This window comes from Bison bison, unplaced genomic scaffold (assembly GCF_000754665.1).
Source record: "Bison bison bison isolate TAMUID 2011002044 unplaced genomic scaffold, Bison_UMD1.0 scf7180017864184, whole genome shotgun sequence".
Lineage (NCBI taxonomy): Eukaryota > Metazoa > Chordata > Mammalia > Artiodactyla > Bovidae > Bison > Bison bison.
The window spans coordinates 1,536,796-1,551,706 of NW_011494756.1; positions in this window are offsets into that span (position 1 = coordinate 1,536,796).

Below are 14,911 nucleotides of genomic sequence, written 5' to 3' on the forward strand. Positions count from 1 at the left end.
TTGTTTCTTTCTTTTTTTGGCCACGCCTCAGAGTTAGCCGGATCTCAGTTTCCTGACCAGGGACTGAACCCAGGCCGCAGCACTGAAAGCCCAGAATCCTAACCACGAGGCCACTAGGGGACTCCCTAGGGGTCTGTTTTTATATCCTGTTTTGTTTTATTTCAACTGACAGGTCAAAGCACCTCTGAGTGTGGTAGTCAGAGAATCAAATGTGACCTGGGGCAGCCTAATTCTGTGGACGGAGGAGACAGTGGCGGCCCCGCGGAGCTGTGGGCTCTGTGTGAGGCCCCCCACAAAGACTAACGGGGTTCTGAGCCCGGACAGCAGGCCTGGGGCCAGCGGTGCCCATGGCTGGCCCGGTCCCCACTCTCCACTCCTACTGGCTTCACCCTTTGGGAGGCCCCACCCCCATGGGAGCAGTTTCCTAATATGAGTGCTGGCTGTGGGGGATCTGGTCTCAGTCCTGCGGAATCTGGGCCCCACTGCACAAGGAAGAAGGTGAAGACGCAGCTCTGGCCCTTGGCTTTCTCAGAGCCCTGGGCCCAAAGCCTGACTCAGCCCCAGTTGCTAGCCCCCCTTTCTCTTCCTCATCTGCAACCTGGAGACCGCTGTCTGGTTCCATCTCCTGAGGCTCTGTGAGGGCAAAGCGACCTGGTCATCATGCTCCCTCATCCGGTATGTTCTTGATTTTGCCTCCCGGAGACTCATTTGTTTGGAAAACAGAGGCCCAGAAGGCCTTGGAGCCCAGCCACCTGACCTGAAGAGCCGACTCATTGGACAAGCCCCTGATGCTGGGAAAGAGTGAAGGCAAAAGGAGAAGGGGGCGGCAGAGGATGAGATGGTGAGATAGTATTACTGAGTATTCGAATTTGAGTGAACTCAGGGAGATAGTGCAGGACAGAGGAGTCTGGCGGCTGCAGTCCACAGAATCACAAAGTTGGACATGACTGAGCGACTGCACAACAGTTAAGAATCTGGCTGACGGCAGAACTCTCGGGGCTGTAGTTGGTAGTGATGACATGAAATTCTTATTTTATGGCAAAAGGAGACACATTTAAACATAAACATTTTCTTTGCCCATTTGGACTTCCTCCCTCCCATTCAGTGTATGTTCTGCGTCTGCCTTAACCAGGCCTTCTTAGTATCGAGATAGCATTCCTTCTTAATCTCACTAAAGGTCACAGCTCCCTTGGAGATAACCTTTCTTCTTAATCTCCTAAGAGGCCACAGTGACCCAGGACTCACATTTGCTTTCCACATGTAGACCTAGATTGAGCAAACAGTCAACACGTCATCTGACGTATAACCCTCTTTGTCTCAAACATGTGTATCACTGTGCTTTGACCTCTAAGGGGAAGAACAGTCCTCAGAGCTTTTTGTAAGATGTTTCCTGTGTTATAATCCTCTGCATGTGTGTGTGTGTATATGTGCCCGCGTGCTCATTTGCTCAGTCATGTCCGACTCTTTGAGACCCCATGGAATGTAGCCCGACAGGCTCCTCTGTCCATGGGATTTCCCAGGCAAGAACACTGGAGTGGGTTACCATTTCCTACTCCAGGGGATCTTCACGGACCCAGGGATCACACCAGCATCTCCTGCATTAACAGGCAGGTTTTTTTCACCACTGTGCCACCTAGGAAGCTCTAAAATCTTCAGGTTGCCTCCAATAACCTTTTCCATTTCTTTCTTCGATGGACTATTGATTGATTTTTCACCAACAATAGTGATGAAGGACCTGGGTCTGGGCAGAGGCCATTGGTCACCAGCCACCCACAGGCCTAGCCTCAGGGCGCCCAAGAGGGGCTTGGCTGGGCCTGTGCCTAGCCTTTGACAGGAGCGGTCAAGCACCTGGAGAAACCAGCCTGCAATATGGGACATGCTGGGGACTCACTGGTCATCCAAAGAGAGGGGAAGGGGCAGGGGCCTCGGTGCCCAGGACACTCACCATCACTCCTGGTCCCCACATCACCTCCATATGAGGGACCCGGATATAACACCTGTGGGGACACTTGGGTTGTCCCTGTGGGCTGTCACCCAGCATCTGAGCCTTACAAGATGCTCCCTTCTTATGTTTTCCTTTAGATTTTTTTTTCCCCACTGTGCCACGCAGCATATGGGATCTTAGTTCCCTGACTAGGGATTGTACCTGCATCCCCTGCATTGGAGTCTTAACCACTGGGCCACCAGGGAAGTCCCAGATCCCATCTTGTTAGGAACAATTACTATGAGGTACATATGCTCGAAGGGCTTCCCAGGTGGTTCAATGGTAAAGAACCCGCCTGCCAATGCAGGAGATACAAGAGATGTGGGTTCGATCCCTGGGTTGGGAAGATCCCCTGCAAAAGGAAATGGCAACCCACTCCAGTATTCTTGTCTGGGAAACCCCATGGACAGAGGAGCCTGGAGGGCTGCAGTCCATATGGCTGCAGAGAGTCAGACACAACTTCGTGACTAAAAAACAAGGAAGCAAGGAAACCACACAAGCTCTGCCTGGTGCTGAGTTCCTGCTGTGAGCAGGCACTCCATCCACCCTGAGAACGTGCTGTGCAGCAGTCATTATGCTTATTTCTGCTTCAGAGAGCTGAAGTGATCCACCCGAGGTCCCACAGGGAAGGCCGGGGCCCCGGGGACACTGGAAGGGGACCCAGGCCAGACATTCCTCCCACAGCCAAGCCCCAGCGTATGAGAACTCAGGACAGCGCAGGGCAGGTAGGGAGATGCTTTGAGCCCCACAGGAGGCAGCTCTTTCTTCCACTCCCACTGACGAATCCAAACCTCCCTCCAGGGTGAGCTGTACCCTGCAGCCACCAAGGCCAGTAGTGGGGCAGGGAACCTCATTCCATCTTCAAGAGGAAAATGCTGAGGTCCAGAGTGGGCAAGGGGCTTGGCCAGGACCACAAAGGCTCCGCGGCAGGACTTGGACCCAGGCCTCCTGAGGCTGAGGATGGAGAAGCTGTAGGAGTGGGCCCAGCCAGGCCTGGGGACCAGGCAGTGATGCAAGAGCATTCCTACCTGGACTGAGGGGTGGTAAGGGGCAGGCACCCCGCCCACGAGGCTCTCAGGAGAGGATGGAGCTGGGGGAGCAGAGAGTGACCCCGGAAGACTCTGAGATCGCGTTCTGCCCAGCCGTGAAGCCAGGGGAGCGGGCTGTCACCAAAAGGACAGCATGTTGTGTTCAGGGGCCATGGGAGCTCAGAGGAGGTATCTGAAGTTTGCAGTCTTGAAACTGTGTAACTCAGATTGGGACTTGAACCCACAGTCTTTTAACTGAGACCGCATACCTGGTTTCAGGGCTTCAGGAAGCTCAGGTTCTTGACGTCTCATCACAGAAAGAATTCAGTGAAAGACAAAGCAATAGGAAAGAAGTAGATTTATTTAAAGAGACGCACACTCCACAGACAGAGTGAGAGTGGCCCTGGGGAATGGGGTTGTCGGTTTTTATTTTGTTGTTGCTGTTCAGTCGCTAAGTCATGTCTAACTCTTTGTGGCCCCATGGACTGCAGCACACCAGGCTTCCCTGTCTTCACTATCCTCAGAGTTTGCTCAAATTCACGTCCATTGAGTCGGTGATGCCACTGCTGACTAAAAAGATGCACAACTTGAGAGTTTCAAGTTAAGTTCTATTTGGGGCCAAATAAGGACTGCTCCAAAATCACTGCAGATGGTGACTGCAGCCATGAAATTCAAAGACGCTTACTCCTTGGAAGGAAAGTTATGACCAACCTAGATAGCATATTCAAAAGCAGAGACATTACTTTGCCAACAAAGGTCCATCTAGTCAAGGCTATGGTTTTTTCCTGTGGTCATGTATGGATGTGAGAGTTGGACTGTGAAGAAGGCTGAGCTCCGAAGAATTGATGCTTTTGAAGTGTGGTGTTGGAGAAGACTCTTGAGAGTCCCTTGGACTGCAAGGAGATCCAACCAGTCCATTCTGAAGGAGATCAGCCCTGGGACTCCTTTGGAAGGAATGATGCTAAAGCTGAAACTCCAGTACTTTGGCCACCTGCAGCGAAGAGCTGACTCATTGGAAAAGACTGATGCTGGGAGGGAGTGGGGGCAGGAAGAGAAGGGGACGACAGAGGATGAGATGGCTGGATGACATCACCGACTGGATGGACGTGAGTCTGAGTGAACTCTGGGAGTTGGTGATGGACAGGGAGGCCTGGCATGCTGCGATTCATGGGGTCGCAAAGAGTCGGACACGACTGAGCGACTGAACTGAACTGAACTGAAGGACTGCAGTCCGGGAGACAGCACCTCAGAGAGCTCTAAGATACTGCTCCAAAGAGTCAGCGGCGGAAGGTCAAGATAGAAGGTTTTGATGAAGGGAGAGTTCAGTGCAATCAAGCACTCACTTTACGAAAGGTGTGCTGCTAGTCATGAGGAGCTGATGTCACCATGAAGGGATTTAGTGGTCTAGATGGAAGAGATGCAAGGATTAGGATCATGAAACCAGTTCCTGAAAGTATCTAACTATATAAAGACCTGTTCCACCAGATTCCCCTCAAGGAGAGTTGAAGGTCGGCAACTGCGGAAGCCCAGGGTTCAGTCTCCAAGGAGGCAGATGACAATTGCCCTTGTTGTTATTCAGCCTCTGGCAAATGCTCTTGGCAAGTGCCAGTTTATAGTTGACAGCTAAGAGGACAGCCCTAGAGCAGGAAAACCAAGGCCAGGGTCCTCCAGAACTGCCCACTGTAGTTGGTATTTATGATGTGAGCACCAGATCATTTGAAACTCAGAAGGAAGGAAATCATTTGAGGGAGAAAAAAGCAAAAAGAGGGCGGTGAGAACAGGAAATGGTAAGGTGTCTTACTTAGATTTGTAGCTGTTACAAAGCTATATGGTATTGGGAAAAGTGTAAGCATAGTTTGTCTGACTCTGTTGTTTGTAACCGTTTTATGTTTGTGTTTCTGTCCATTGTTCAGAAGATCGGCTTGTTGGATATCTTTTGGGTATCTTTGTGGTCTTGCTTTAGACCAAAGCCCCTTAGAACTCTATTTGGCCATTCAAGTTTGTAATGGAACTTTGGCAAAACGAATGAATGTTTTGCCTAACTGAAAGGGAATTGGCAAATGGAGAGAATTGAAGAAAAGTTAAACTTTGATATATGCATTTGTGAATGCCTTCACAGCAAAGTTAAAACTTTGAATTATTTCAATATTTATATTGGTTATTTGTTGTTTGGGAATATAACTGAGTATGTTGGGTTTTTTTCCCCTTCGACATTATTGTTGGTAAGATGAGGCGTGTTGAAGATGTTGCTTTGTTTAAACATCTGTTTATCTCCATGTTCAGACATCAGGTTCTTACAGGAAGAGACTATTAATGTGGAGAGGGAACTGATGGTTTGACTTTAGGTGTGGAACTCTGAAATAACAGCGATTAGGAAAGGCCCTTAGAGTATGTTGTAGTCGGTATGACTTCAGTTGTAGACATATCATCTGAAGAATTTGTGGGTAGTAGTCTCCTGTTAGGAGTTAGAATCTAATTGTAATCATTTTATTAAATTTAGGTATTGTTTTAGCTCTAGGGTGACATTCAGCAGAGTCAGTCACGATGGCTGTTATTGGAGGTTGGCCATAGTGAAGGTTTCCTAGGGAGTCACCAGGTGGTTTGATCTGCCCCCACTTGTTAGATACAGTACTTCCCTGTGTGTGATCACATTTTCAGAACACTCCTCCTCACTCTGTGAGTGCTTGCTTTGAACCACAGTAGCAAACCCAGTATCACAGCTCCCGCCTTGAGCTTTTAACTCTGGCTTTGATGCATCTTTACTCAGTGTGCAGAGAAGCCAATGGCACCCCACTCCAGTCCTCTTGCCTGGAAAATCCCATGGACAGAGGAGCCTGGTAGGCTGCAGTCCATGGGGTCGCTAAGGGTCGGACATGACTGAGCAACTACACTTTCACTTTTCACTTTCATGCATTGGAGAAGGAAATGGCACCCCACTCCAGTGTTTTTGCCTGGAGAATCCCAGGGACAGGGGAGCCTGGGGGGCTGCCGTCTATGGGGTCACGCAGAGTTGGACACTACTGAAGTGACTTAGAATAGCATAGCATACACTCCAGACAGAGTGTGGCCATCTCTGAAGGTGGAGCAACCCCAGGGTATGGGGTTGTCAGTTCTTATTTTGTTGCTGTTGTTCAGTCGCTCAGTCCTGTCCGACTCTGTGACCTCATGGACGGCAGCACACCAGGCTCCTCTGTCCTTCGCCATCTCCCAGAGTTTGTTCAGATTCATGTCTATCAAGTTGGTGATGCCCTCCAACCATCTCATCCTCTGTTGCCCTCTTCTTCTTCTGCCTTTAATCTTTCCCAGAATCCCGGTCTTTTCCAATAGTCAGCTCTTCACACCAGGCGACCAAAGTATTAGAGCTTCAGCTTTAGCAACAGTCTTTCCAATGAATATTCAGAGTTGATTTCCTTAAGGATTAACTGGTTTGATCTCCTTGCTGTCCAAGGGACTCTCAGGAGTCTTTTGAACCCCACAGTTCAAAAGCATCAATTCTTCAGCACTCAGCTTTCTTTATGGTCCAATGCTCACATCCATACATGGCTACTAGAAAACCATAGCTTTGACTATATGGACCTTTCCTGGCAAAGTGATGTCTCTGCTTTTTAATATGCTGTCTAGGTTTTTCATAGTTTTCCCTTTCAAGGAGCAAACATCTTTTAACTTCATGACTGCACTGATTTTGGAGCCCAAGAATATAAAATCTGACACTGCTTCCACTTTTTCCCCTTCTGTTTGCCATGAAGTGATAGGACTGGATGCCTTGATCTTATTTTTTTATACTGTCAGTTTTTATAGAAGTGGGTAATTATACTGGCAGAAGAGTGGGAGGAGTATTGCAGTTATTTTGGGAAAGGGGTGAGGATTTCCAAGAATTGGGTCACTGCCCACCTTTTGTTCTTGAAACTGTAGTGGCACATTTGGGTATTTCATTTAGCCTACTGATGTGTTGAAAGAAGAAAGTAAGAGTGTTTGTTAGTCACTCAGTGGTGTCTGACTCTTTGTGACCACATGGACTGTAGCCCACCAGGCTCCTCTGTCCATGGATTTCTCCAGGCAAGAATATTGGAGCGGGTTGCCATTTCCTTCTCCAGATCTTCCTGACTCAGGGATTGAACCCGGGTCTCCCGTGTTGCAGGCAGACTCTTCACCAACTGAGCCACCAGGTCTGGTGGAAGTCAACTTATCAACCACACTGGACCCATTTGGTTCTAATCAGTCTCCATTGTATCCTTGGGCTATGCCATTCTTTTAAATGTTGTGCCCTGCCCCCTTCCCTCCTATTTCAATTTTGTAAAAATGAAACTGAGTGGAGCCCTATGGGGCTGCCAGGCACAGAGGCCTTTTTTGTCCCCCATTTCTTGCAGACAAGACTCCAGTCTCCATGCTATTTCCTGAGTTCCCAAAGGCAGATTCAAACAGTTGATAATTAAGGGAGGAGTAACCCAGAAACCTCCTGAGTCCAGACCAAAGAAACCAGAGAAGCTCATCAAGATAAGCTGAAGGACTTCACTGGTGATCCAGTGGTTAAGACTCCATGCTTCCACTGAGGGAATGTGGGTTTGATCCCTGGTCAGGGAACTAAACTCCCCAAATGTAGCCTGGCCAAACTAAGATTTAAAAAAGATTACCTGAGACCTGAAACAAGATTAAAGGAGGACAGAGCCTAATCTTATCAGCAACCCCACCCTTGAGCCATTGCCATAAAACTTCTCACCAAACTCTAGTGGGTTGGGACATTCAGTTTCAAAGGCAGGAGCCCACAGGGTCCCCCTTTTCCTGGCAAAGCAATAAAGCTATCTTTTTCTACTTCACCCAAAACTTTGAGATTCAATTCAGCACCAGTGTACAGAGAAGTTGAGCTTTCAGCATCAAAAACATATCAAGGTTTAGGGGCTTTCCTAGGTGGCTCAGTGGCAAAGAATCTGCCTTCCTGACACAGGAGACACTGGTCCAGGAAGATCCCAAATGCCTCGGAGCAACTAAGCCCATAAGCCATGACTACTAAGCCTATCGGGAAGACCCCCTGGAGAAGGAAACAGCAACCTACTCCAGTAGTCTTGCCTGGAGAATCCTGTGGACAGAGGAGTCTGGCAGGCTACAGTCCATGGGGTCACAAGAGTCAGACATGACTTAGTGACTAAACCACCCCTGAGCCTGTGCTCTAGAGTCTGGGAGCTGCGAATCATGAGTCCAAGCACCACAACTATTGAAGCCCACATGCCCTACAGCCTGTGCTCCCCAACAAGAAGAGCCACCACAGTGAGAACCCTGCAGAGAGTAGCCCCTGCTTGCTGCAACTGGAAAAAAGCCCTCAAAGCAACAAAGATCCAGCACAACCAAAAAGAATTGATAAATAAAATTATTTCTAAAAATACCTAGGTTTAGATTATTTTTATTTATTCTGCTTGATATATGCTGAGATTCTTGTATTTGTAGATCTATGACTTGCATCATTTCTGGAATATTCTCAGCCATTATCTCTTCTTTGGCTGCCCCCACCCTCTAGGACTCAGGTTAAATCTGCTCTCTGTTTTTTTGCTTCTGTCTCTTTGTGCTGCGTCCTGAACAGTGTCTTCATATCCAGCAAATTTTTCTCTGCGTCTAATGTGCTGTTTAAGCTCCTCTACATTGAGAATTTAATTAAAATTTTTTTTAAGGTTTGCATGGTCTATTTGGCTTAATTTTAAATCAGCTGGACTGCTTTGGATGGTCTCTTGTTCCCTGCTCACTATTTTTGCTCCATCTTCTCTATCTCTAAACATTAGAAAAAATAAATAAATAAATAAATAAACATTAGAAACTTGGTGGTTTTATAGTCTGAATCTGATATCCACTAACCATAGTCGTTGATTTGGGGGGAATTATGACTACATTGGAGAAGGCAATGGCACCCCACTCCAGTACTCTTGCCTGGAAAATCCCATGGACGGAGGAGCCTGGTAGGCTGCAGTCCATGGGGTCGCTAAGAGTTGACACGACTGAGCGACTTCACTTTCACTTTTCACTTTCATGCATTGGAGAAGGAAATGGCAACCCACTCCAGTGTTCTTGTCTGGAGAATCCCAGGGACGGGGGAGCCTGATGGGCTGCCATCTATGGGGTTGCACAGAGTCGGACACGACTGAAGTGACTTAGCAGCATGGCTACATTTCTCATTTGTTATTTCATTTCTCAATGGTAACAGTGACAGACCTTATTTTCTTGGGCTCCAAAATCACTGCAGATGGTGACTATACCTGTGAAATTAAAAGACGCTTGCTCCTTGGAAGAAAAGGTATGATCAACCTAGATAGCATATTAAAAAGAAGAGACATTATTTTGCCAACAAAGGTCCGTCTAGTCAAAGCTATGGTTTTTCCAGTAGTCATGTATGGATGTGAGAGTTGGACTGTGAAGAAGGCTGAGTGCCAAAGAATTGATGCTTTTGAGCTGTGGTGTTGGAGAAGACTCTTGAGAGTCCCTAGGTCTGCAAGGATATCCAACCAGTCAATCTTAAAGGAAATCAACCCTGAGTATTCATTGGAAAGGCTGATGCTGAAGCTGAAGTTCCAATACTTTGGCCACCTGATGCGAAGAACTGACTCCTTAGAAAAGACCCTGATGCTAGTAAAGATTGAAGGCAGGAGGAGAAGGGGACAACAGAGGACGAGATGATTGGATGGCATCACTGACTCAGTGGACATGAGTTTGAGCAAGCTCTGGGAGATAGTGAAGGACAGAGAAGCCTGGCGTGCTGCAGCCCATGGAGTTGCAAAGAGTTGGACACGACTGAGTGACTGAACATTTCAGTTCTCAGAGTGTGTGCGTGTGTGTGTGGTTTAAAGTCACATGTTGTTGAACTTAATCTGGAAATCCAGAGAGCTCACACTGGGGACTTTTCCCTCTAAAGAGGACGTGTGCCTGCTTCTGCCAGGAGCCGGGTTCTTGGATCGTCACTAACCTGGGACTTCAGTGCCCTTTGAAAAGCCCAGCTTTAAGGGCCTTTGTTGTTGTTGATTTTTTTTTTTTTTTAAACTGTTTATTTATTTTTGGCTGTGCTGGGTCTTCATTGCTGCGTGGGCTTTTTCTCTAGCTGCAGCAAGTGGGCTTCTCATTGCAGGGGCTTCTCTTGCTGTGGACAACAGGCTCTAGGACCCAGGGCTTCAGTAGTTGTGGCGTATAGACTTAGTTGCTCTGAGGCTCATGGGATCTTCCCCTACCAGAGATCTTTCTGGGGGAGCAAACAAAGACCAAATGACAGAAAGAAGAGGGGCCCCAAGAGTGGAGAGGCCAGGTGGGTCTCCAGCCAGGCTGTTTCCCGGGGCCAGGCCTGAGCCTGGCTCCAGATGTCTGCCCCCCACCTCACCAGGGGCTTCCTACCCCAGCCTCTGGGGGTCTGTATCAGTCAAGGGGCCCCAGTGCCCTCCCCAATCCCTGTGGAACCCCAGTAGGAGAAGTGAGAGGCAGCAGGTCAGGGGGCAGGGCTGGAGTTCCCTGGAGGCACTGACATAACCAAAAATGAGTGTCTGTCCTCTGAGAGGTTGGTCAGCAGCCTGGGACTGAGGTCATTCTGGCTCCAGCACCATCTGAGGGTCCCTGCCCGAGACCCTTACGGCTTTTCCACTTCCTGCCACACTAGATGGTCACTGATGGGGAGGGTCTTCCCAGAAGGAGGGGACACTCTGATCAGCCATCGTGTGTCCAAACCACAGACAACTGGCCAGGAGGACCAGTCAGGACCTGCATCGGGGATTTTGCAAACTGGAGTCAAGGAAGAGAATGCAATGTTTCCCTGGGGCAAGAAATGTCCCAGGTGGAAATGGAAGCCTTTGGCAGGGCCGTTTCTGACCACATGGAAGGACTTGATCTACAGGACGGGGAGTGTGGGGTGGGGGATGAGAGAAAAGTCAGAGGGGTGGGGGGAGAGCCCTCTGCTCCTGATGGGCAGGGGGTGGCATGGGGCGGCACGTGAGCCTCAGGCTCAAGGCACTTTTGCCTTCCCCAAGATTTTTTTTTTTTTTTTTTTTTTTGAAATTGATTTTTATTATTTTGGCAGTGGTGTCCTATTATAGGTAATTACAGATATAGAATTTTTAAAATTTTGTATATCAAACAAATGCTATGTCCCCACAAATCTATTTCATTACAACCAAGTATTATAGTTGCTGTGTACAGATGGAAAGCATACATGATAAATTACAAAAGCAAGAAAAGGTTAAATAAGAGGTTATCCTTGAAAAGATTTGGTTTTGAAGGGGTTCAGAACATGCTACCCCCAAATACACCACTTTGGAACATAGATTACTCTGAGCTGAAGATATTTGAGAAATAGAAGATGCAGGAAGGGCTCTCCCCTTCCCACCTAAAGGCAAGTCACACATTTCCCAAGAGAAGCGTGCCCTTCTGCACCAGGAAGAGAGCGTCTTGTCACCAGTGACTGGGTGGAGAGAAGAGAGGGGGGTAATGCTGAAAGGGATCTGTACAAGCAAGCTGCTAAAATTATCCTGATTTTCTATTAGTTTCTCCCACGTATTTCCTAGTCACTGACCCACAATTTACTGCCCCAGCCCCAGCCCCTTCATCCCATCACATCTCCATAAAGTTCATGTAAAAAGATATATAAGCTTTGGGACCTAAGATCTTCCTGGGGTCATCATTTTCCTTTTGAAAACTCCTGTGAACATGTAAAAATATTAAACAAAGCATGAGTGCTTCTCTCCTATTGATCTGCCATTGGTCAGTTTAATTCTCAGGCCAGCCACAGAGCCTAAGAGGGAACCAAGATATTTTTCCTTCCCTACAATTTGGAATCTTCTACCTACTCCATTGGTTTTCCCGGTGAGTCAGCGGCAAAGAATCTGCCTGCCAAGCAGGGGACTCGGGCTCAATCTCTTGGTCGAGAAGATCTCCTGAAGATGGAAATGGCAACCCACTCCAATATTCTGGCTGGGAAAACCCACGGACAGAGGACCCCGGTGGGCTACAGTCTACAGGGTCACACAGAGTGGGACACAACTTAGCAACTAAACAACAGCACAGTAACCTATTCCACCAGCCAACGAAGCCCCTGTGTCTATGGGAATGTGAATTGGGTTTCTGACACTTAGAACCCAAAAATCAACCTGAAAACAAACCAAACAAGAAACAAAGCTTGCTCATCCCCTTCTGGCTCCAGGTCGTCCCTACTCCCCTTTGCTAGCCACACTTTTCAGGAGAGCTGTGGTCTACACTTCCTGTCCCCTCTTCCTCCCTCCAGCCTCTCATCTTGGGTCCCATGCTTCTGGGATCCCTCCTGGACCCCTGCAGGGTCCGATGCTGCCCACAGCCTCCTTGCCGCCTCTTTCCCGCAGACCTCTCCTCTGGCCTGTTTCTGCATCACAGGAGGGCTGTCAGCTCCCCCAGCCCAGCCTGGCCCGGAATGTTGCAGGGCCCTGGAGCTCAGTCCAACCTCTCATCTTCACAGGGAGAACTGCTCCACACCATTTCCAGGGCAACAGCATCCCCACGTCCTGGTCTCCAGCCCAGTGACTCTGCTGACCTCCGTGGACCTCTCCCACAGGAGGTACCCCAGGTGTGACATGTCAAGACCGAGCTCATTCCTTCCCCAGAGCCCTGCCTCCGGGCCTCTGGACCGGCTGTCCCCTCTGCCAGGCGCATCCTTGCCACTCTAGCCCCTCAAGATGAAACGCCTTTCATGCTTCGAAACCGGTCCTAGAGGAAAGACGGTCACTCCCTCCTTTGTTATCGTTCGGATTTCATCATCGCTGGAATTCACCAACTCAGGCCAGGCTTTTGTGGGAGCTGGAGGAGCCGAGTGCAGGGAGCGGCAGGAACCCCGCAGGCCTGAGTCAGTCACACCCCAGCCCCACCTCCATCCTGGGACAGTCTGTAGCGCGGGGACAGTGACCTCCAGCTCACCTGCCTCCTGGGCTGACCTGCAGGTCAGGTGAGAGGTAAGACTCCATCATTTCATAGGAGCAGCGTGGTTTCTCTTTCTTGGACACCTTCAAGTGAAGTGAAGTGAAGTTGTTCAGTCATGTTTGACTCTTTGCAACCCCATGGACTGTAGCCTACCAGGCTCCTCTGCCCATGGGATTTTCCAGGCAAGAGTACTGGAGTGGGTTGCCATTTCCTTCTCCAGTTGGACACTGTAACGGGGGTCAAAACCAAACCACTTAGAGGTAAAAAGGCACTTTGAGCTGAGATTTTTGGAGAAGCCTCACTTCATTTATTCACTCATTCATTCATTTATTATTCAGTCATCCAACACTGCCTGAGTGTCCAGCACCTTCCAGGCCCTGGGTTTGAATGAAGCCTGGGCCTGCCCTCCAGAAGCCCTTGGTCAGTGGGGCCAAGAGGGGGAAAAGCGGACTAAATCCTTACCCTGTCACCAGGCTGAGTTGGGGCAGGTAGAGGCCAGGCAGGGCAGAGAACAAAAACCCCCAGGCATCCCAAGAACTTGGGTGCTGGCCCACTGCCATCCGCATATTAGGAGGCAGAGCCAGAACACAGAGCCAAGCTTCGCCTCCTGACCCAGAGCTGCCCGAGGCAGGGGCCTCCCCAGCACTGTCCAGCAGCGGCCCATCTCCTGGGGCCAGGAGCTCTCTAGGCAGAAGAGGATCACAAGGCTATAAGGCCTCAAGTTTACAGCAGAAGAGGATTCAAGCTTCCAGGACCCATCTGATGGGGAAGCATCCACACCAGGCAGCAGCCAGGACAGGGTAAGGGTGGAAGCTGCCAGTCCCGTGTGTTGCCCACTACCCTCCTCGGACAGAGCAAACAGGTGCCCCAGGAATGCGCCGCATCCTCATCTCTATTTCTGGGGTGGCCAAAGTCAGCGTGAGCTGAGGGCAGGCTTTTGAGACCAGAGTTCATGCATGGGCACTCAGTCACTTCAGTCATGTCTGACACTTTGTGACCCTACAGACTGTAGCCTGCCAGGCTCCTCTGTCCATGGCAATTCTCCAGGCAAAAATGCTGAAGTGGGTTGCCATGCCCTCGTCTAGGGGATCTTTCCGAACCAGGGATCAAACCCACATCTCCTGTGTCTCCTGCATTGCAGGTGGATTCTTTGCCCACTGAGCCACCTTGGAAGCCCCAGGCCAGAGCCCAGCATTGCCCAGTGCCAGGCCGCTGATGCCGGTACGAACCAAAAGATCCTCCCCAGGGCTTCTCAAAGTCGGCTTCTCAGATCAGCAGCAGCAGCACCTCCTGTGGGAAATGCAGGTACTCAGGCCCCACCCCAGACCTGTCAGAAACTCCAGGGATGGAGTCCAGCCACCTGTGTTGTTACAAGCCCACCCAGGGATCCTGGTGCCCTCTCGTCCTAGAGTCCACAGGACTGTCCATGGAGATGGTAATCAATGTCTGGCATGTGCTGGGTGCTCTGCCTGCGTCATCTCAGACAACTCCTCCGACAACACACGCAGAGGGGCCGTGTGTGGCCTCCAGCATGGCCCGCAGAGGCTGGGGAGAGTCACGTAGTCAGCCCAGGGCTGTGTGATCACTCAAGTCAGGTGGCTGGTGGCTTCAACCACCAGACCAAACTCTGTGCAGGACTCAACATGCACGCAGCAATGGGCAGGCTTGCAAAGGCCCTTTGCATGCCTCTGCTGCTCTTCCCAACACCTCTAGGTGCTCCAGCGAGGCAGACACCTCTATGCTCTGCTGGGTTGGTTAACAAATTAGTCCTAACTAGGGGCTGCTGAGCAAACTCAAAAAAGGAAGGCAGATAAATTTGGTACTGTATCTGGTACACTGTGCAATCTCAAAACCACAGAATGATCTCTGTTCGTTCCCAAGGCAAACCATTCGATATCATGGTAATCCAAGCCTATGCCCCAACCAGTAACGCTGAAGAAGCTGAAGTTGAACAGTTCTATGAAGACCTACAAGACCTTTTAGAACTAACACCCAA